The sequence below is a fragment of the Tachypleus tridentatus genome, chromosome 1 (genome assembly GCF_004210375.1).
Source record: "Tachypleus tridentatus isolate NWPU-2018 chromosome 1, ASM421037v1, whole genome shotgun sequence".
Classification (NCBI taxonomy): domain Eukaryota; kingdom Metazoa; phylum Arthropoda; class Merostomata; order Xiphosura; family Limulidae; genus Tachypleus; species Tachypleus tridentatus.
This window is the reverse complement of record NC_134825.1, coordinates 182,767,714-182,774,634: the sequence shown is the minus strand read 5'-3', so window position 1 is coordinate 182,774,634 and position 6,921 is coordinate 182,767,714. Positions and strand designations below refer to the sequence as shown.

General features: G+C 30.8%; 1 protein-coding gene across 2 annotated transcripts in view; it reads left to right on the top strand.

The window, feature by feature from the left end:
* Nucleotides 1-1,014: 1,014 nt before the first annotated feature.
* Nucleotides 1,015-6,921, top strand: part of LOC143231917 (cytokine receptor-like) — a 259,166-nt gene continuing 253,259 nt past the window's right edge. Inside the window, exon 1 of one of the 2 annotated variants that reach the window (XM_076466755.1) lies at nucleotides 1,015-1,424. The gene's annotated coding sequence lies outside the window, so the exon portion shown is untranslated. The remainder of the gene's footprint in view (nucleotides 1,425-6,921) is intronic. The other variant, XM_076466766.1, reaches the window with a different exon arrangement.

Below are 6,921 nucleotides of genomic sequence, written 5' to 3'. Positions count from 1 at the left end.
TTACTTATTATACAGTAACTTGTGTGGTAACACTGTTTTTATTATTTACTTATTATACAGTACTTGTGTGGTAACACTGTTTTTATTATTTACTTATCATACAGTACCTGTGTGGTGACACTGTTTTTATTATTTACTTATTATACAGTACTTGTGTGGTAACACTGTTTTTATTATTTACTTATTATACAGTACTTGTGTGGTAACACTGTTTTTATTATTTACTTATTATACAGTACTTGTGTGGTAACACTGTTTTTATTATTTACTTATTATACAGTACTTGTGTGGTAACATTGTTTTTATTATTTAGTTATTATACAGTACCTGTGTGGTAACATTGTTTTTATTATTTACTTATTATACAGTACTTGTGTGGTAACATTGTTTTTATTATTTACTTTTTATACAGTAATTGTGTGGTAACATTGTTTTTATTATTTACTTTTTATACGGTACCTGTGTGGTAACATTGTTTTTATTATTTACTTATTATACAGTACCTGTGTGGTAACATTGTTTTTATTATTTACTTATTATACGGTACCAGTGTGGTAACATTGTTTTTATTATTTACTTATTATACAGTACCTGTGTGGTAACATTGTTTTTATTATTTACTTATTATACAGTACCTGTGTGGTAACATTGTTTTTATTATTTACTTATTATACAGTAGTTGTGTGGTAACATTGTTTTTATTATTTACTTATTATACAGTAGTTGTGTGGTAACATTGTTTTTATTATTTACTTATTATACAGTAGTTGTGTGGCAACATTAGTTTTTTTATTTATTAAAAACATGGTAGTTTTCTTGGGGTGCTGGTGAATAAACCTCTTAATTTTGGTTGACAACCTCTTTTGGTGGTGTACGTTACCACCTTCACGGGAATAAACTACTGTAGGTGGGGATAGCTTTTCTTGGTGGTTTACGATACATATTGAGGGTGTAGGTAAATCACAGTAAATGTTGATAGCTTAGATTGATGGTTCATGACTTGTTCGCTAGTTTGTCTTCTAACTGTGTCTTCAACTGGTTCTGCAGAATTTCGAGATAAAGGAGATAGTGAACTCTGCGTGTTTCGTGCCAAATGTCTTACCATTTGGTGAACTTCACAGTATTGATTACAGGATGATTACGGCTATTTATGTTTTCCGTGGTTTCTGAAAGCATAAATAATTATCTCGGCGGGAAAGCTAGTGGGCGAAGTCAGTGCTCTGGTTGGCTTATGATTCGACCAACGTATGATTTCAACTAAACATCATTGCGCAAGCGTGAAAAGAGAGTATGAAAACTGGGATTCTGTTTGCCCAGAAAGCTGTCACACTTGAACGTTGAATCGAAAGTAAAGTAATTTTCATGCAACATTGCCTGAGTTCAGAACTATGCCTCCTAAAATCACCCCCTTCTCTTACATTGTGGTAAGTTATATGTTTGTTGACATAAATGTGATAGACATAACTTACAGGTAATAAGATAGTTATTACAAATTTGCCAAATCGACCAACGTGCAATTCGCAGTGCAACACACATACACAGTGCACCTTTCAGAGTTGTTTTCAGTATCACTATCAGTTCGTATAGTTTTCTCTAGACGTCGCTGATTAAGACGTTTATAAACTGTTGATGCTTGTGTAGATAGTTTGTTGTTATTCTAAGTGACCTTGCCAGCTTAACATTATGTTCTCTAGATGTCTTTACAGATCTGAAGAAACTGTATGTGAAACTATTACATTTAAAGGTTTCTTAGTTTGACCGTAACTTCACGTAAAGTTCAAATTTTATTGTCAGTTGTTTACTGTTTTTTTCTTTGGTTAATTCGTGCCTTATTGTAAGAGTTTACTTGCGTGAGTAAAACCTGCCTCGCATGTGAAAACTTTATCTATTTATGAAAAATTAAAATAATATACTGGTGTAGGCTATATATTTTTATTTTTTAACTTACACTTTTGTATTATTATTTGGCAAGAGGGAGGCTTGACAAAGCATTAAAGATGTGGTTTAGTGACTAGAATTTTTTGGAACTTTAAGAAACAGTTTGAATAATATGAAATATGAGTTTAGCCAAAGTAGGCTATGATTGATTTTTGAGTTTCTTGAGCCTGAAGTAATGAAGTATTTCTTTGTGTTTGTTGGATAGTTGGTTCTTTGCTGTGTTTATTGAATCTGTTTTTGTTGGATAGTTGGTTTGATGTGTTTCAATGAAGAAATAGCAATACAAGAGAATAATCAAATGATTGAATGTCTTATATGAACATCTACTCTTTAATCCTGTCGTAAACATTAGGACTTACAGTTGTACAAAGGAAATAGTTTCATTTTTCATGTTTCAAATTAAAATTTGTTACAACCCTCTGTCTGATTAGATATTTAACTTTCTAAATGTTAACATACTTAAGTACACAAACATCTATTAGGAAGATAGAATTCCAGCAAAATATAGGTTCTGAAATATTACAGTAGAATAGTTTGAAGACAAACAACAATGTAAGAGAATGACAAGTAGACACTAGAATAGTTTGAAGACAAACAACAATGTAAGAGAATGACAAGTAGACACTCGAATAGTTTGAAGACAAACAACAATGTAAGAGAATGACAAGTAGACACAAGAATAGTTTGAAGACAAACAACAATGTAAGAGAATGACATGTAGACACTAGAATAGTTTGAAGACAAACAACAATGTAAGAGAATGACAAGTAGACACTAGAATAGTTTGAAGACAAATAACAATGTAAGAGAATGATATGTAGACACTAGAATAGTTTGAAGACAAACAACAATGTAAGAGAATGACAAGTACACACAAGAATAGTTTGAAGACAAACAACAATGTAAGAGAATGACAAGTAGACACTAGAATAGTTTGAAGACAAACAACAATGTAAGAGAATGACAAGTAGACACTAGAATAGTTTGAAGACAAACAACAATGTAAGAGAATGACAAGTAGACACTCGAATAGTTTGAAGACAAACAACAATGTAAGAGAATGACAAGTAGACACTAGAATAGTTTGAAGACAAACAACAATGAAAGAGAATGACATGTAGACACTAGAATAGTTTGAAGACAAACAACAATGTAAGAGAATGACATGTAGACACTAGAATAGTTTGAAGACAAACAACAATGTAAGAGAATGACAAGTAGACACTCGAATAGTTTGAAGACAAACAACAATGTAAGAGAATGACAAGTAGACACTAGAATAGTTTGAAGACAAACAACAATGTAAGAGAATGACAAGTAGACACTAGAATAGTTTGAAGACAAACAACAATGTAAGAGAATGACAAGTAGACACCAGAATAGTTTGAAGACAAACAACAATGTAAGAGAATGACATGTAGACACTAGAATAGTTTGAAGACAAACAACAATGTAAGAGAATGACATGTAGACACTAGAATAGTTTGAAGACAAACAACAATGTAAGAGAATGACAAGTAGACACAAGAATAGTTTGAAGACAAACAACAATGTAAGAGAATGACATGTAGACACTAGAATAGTTTGAAGACAAACAACAATGTAAGAGAATGACAAGTAGACACCAGAATAGTTTGAAGACAAATAACAATGTAAGAGAATGACATGTAGACACTAGAATAGTTTGAAGACAAACAACAATGTAAGAGAATGACAAGTACACACAAGAATAGTTTGAAGACAAACAACAATGTAAGAGAATGACAAGTAGACACTAGAATAGTTTGAAGACAAACAACAATGTAAGAGAATGACAAGTAGACACTCGAATAGTTTGAAGACAAACAACAATGTAAGAGAATGACAAGTAGACACTCGAATAGTTTGAAGACAAACAACAATGTAAGAGAATGACAAGTTGACACTAGAATAGTTTGAAGACAAACAACAATGAAAGAGAATGACATGTAGACACTAGAATAGTTTGAAGACAAACAACAATGTAAGAGAATGACATGTAGACACTAGAATAGTTTGAAGACAAACAACAATGTAAGAGAATGACAAGTAGACACTTGAATAGTTTGAAGACAAACAACAATGTAAGAGAATGACAAGTAGACACTAGAATAGTTTGAAGACAAACAACAATGTAAGAGAATGACATGTAGACACTAGAATAGTTTGAAGACAAACAACAATGTAAGAGAATGACATGTAGTCACTAGAATAGTTTGAAGACAAACAACAATGTAAGAGAATGACAAGTAGACACTAGAATAGTTTGAAGACAAACAACAATGTAAGAGAATGACAAGTAGACACTAGAATAGTTTGAAGACAAACAACAATGTAAGAGAATGACAAGTAGACACTAGAATAGTTTGAAGACAAACAACAATGTAAGAGAATGACAAGTAGACACACAATTAACACAAATTGTTATCCCTGTCAATGGTATAGTGAATGATTATTTGTTTGACTGACTTCTAATCCAATATGAAGAGAAACAGAATGAGAGACAGTTTAACACAGTTACTTTAGACTAAGAGAGGACCAAACCAAGAGTTGAATACCCAAACCCAGTTTTATATTATGCAAAGATTCTAACAGCCCTTATCTCTGCCAGTGTTCATTCCATATAAACATATTCAAGGGAAATACACCTCCAACCTATAATATTTTGTGTACAACCCTTTTTAAATAAGCATAACCTCATTTCAGGAGGCTCCCAATGAATTGGAAACAAGCAGGTATAAGCTTTGATGAAGAAAATACATTGTGAAATGTAATATTTATCTAAGATAATGGTTATCACAAGTTTATGACATTTGTGCATCTAGTTTACAAAGATATCGAAACAATAAGCAGAACACCAGGAAGAAATCACTCAAAGTACTAATTATTACAGAGTATTGTATTATGATATTAATATCATTATATTTTACCAAGAATAACATCAACATACTGTATAATTTTAAACTAATTTAATGTGTTTGTATATAACATTTAGTTTAAAGGATTGACTAAAAATATATTTGAAGTCACACAGTTTCAAGTAAAATAGACACGAAACAACAGCAGTAATTACTGTGTTAGCCCCATTGCTCGTACAACGGTAAGTTTTCGGATATACAACGCTAAAATCATGGGTTCGATTCCCCTTGGTGGACTTAGCCCGATGTGGCTTTGCTGTAAGGAAACACACACTCTTTGTGTTACTTGAGATGTTGAGTGGTTTTATTAGGGATCTTCTAACTAAAGAAGACATGGAAACAGCAACAGTTTAGGACTTTAATGTTTGTAAAAATATTTCTAAAAAGCTGGTGATTTTCATGTGACATCCACTGGTGATTCTATATTTCTAAAAAGGTGGTGGTTTTCATGTGATCTCCACTGGTGATTCTATATTTCTAAAAAGCTGGTGGTTTTCATGTGATCTCCACTGGTGATTCTATATTTCTAAAAAGCTGGTGGTTTTCATGTGAACTCCACTGGTGATTCTATATTTCTAAAAAGCTGGTGGTTTTCATGTGACCTCCACTGGTGATTCTGAGAGTTAAAGCATAAGACCATTTAATGAACAGGAAGTTATTTGGGGTTTTTGTTTCCAATTTTATTGTCACTGTCTTTTGAATTTCTTTTCACACTTGGGGCTCTGTTTACATTTTAACTTCTTCATTTCAATGATAAACTGTACAGTGTACTTATTGTTTGTACCATTGTTCATTATCACAGCACTTAAACAATATTTTTTTATTCCATTTTACTTGCTGTCTAATACTTTAAGAGTTATGTAACACTTTTTTGTAATGTATTATGAAATAATGTAAAAAGATTAAATGTTTTTCACTTTTGATGATTGTAAGTGAAGGGGGGATATATTTTTATATACTGTTATTTATCTGTGTGTTTCTCTTGTCTTATATTTTTACATACTGTTAGTTATCTGCATGTTTCTCTTATCTTATATGTTTATATACTGTTATTTATCTGTGTGTTTCTCTTGTCTTATAGTTTTATATACTGTTATTTATCTGTGTGTTTCTCTTGTCTTATATTTTTATATACTATTATTTATCTGTGTGTTTCTCTTGTCTTATATTTTTACATACTGTTATTTATCTGTGTTTCTCTTGTCTTATATTTTTACATACTGTTATTTATCTGTGTGTTTCTCTTGTCTTATATTTTTATATACTGTTATTTATCTGTGTTTCTCTTGTCTTATATTTTTACATACTGTTATTTATCTGTGTGTTTCTCTTGTCTTATATTTTTATATACTGTTATTTATCTGTGTGTTTCTCTTATCTTATATGTTTATATACTGTTATTTATCTGTGTGTTTCTCTTGTCTTATAGTTTTATATACTGTTATTTATCTGTGTGTTTCTCTTGTCTTATATTTTTACATACTGTTATTTATCTGTGTGTTTCTCTTGTCTTAAAATTTTATATACTGTTATTTATCTGTGTGTTTCTCTTGTCTTATATTTTTACATACTGTTGTTTATCTGTGTTTATCTTCTCTCACTATAGTTCACATCATCTTGACCTTTTCTCTCTTTTGTTACTGATACTTTCCTCCATCATTTTTTTTTGTATTTTTCAGAATTTTTACAAAGTTCATATGTTCTTTTAACAGAACATTTTTGTTTCCACTTTCTATATATATCTTTTTTATGTGGTTAAAGATAAACTTTTAAAATAAGAATGTATATACTTAGGTCTTTGATGTCTGCATATCACTTATAAACACGGAAGATTTAAGATGTAATATTAACAATATTTTAATAACCAAAAATGTGTAAGGTATTGAAAAGCTAAGTTCCAAAACACTAGGTGTTGTTAAAAGTTCATATGAGTCTTCACATTCATATGAGTCACTTCATTCTGTGTATATGTTCATGATCCTCCACATGAACATTAAACACTTCATTCTGTGTATATGTTTATGACCCTCCACATGAACATTAAACA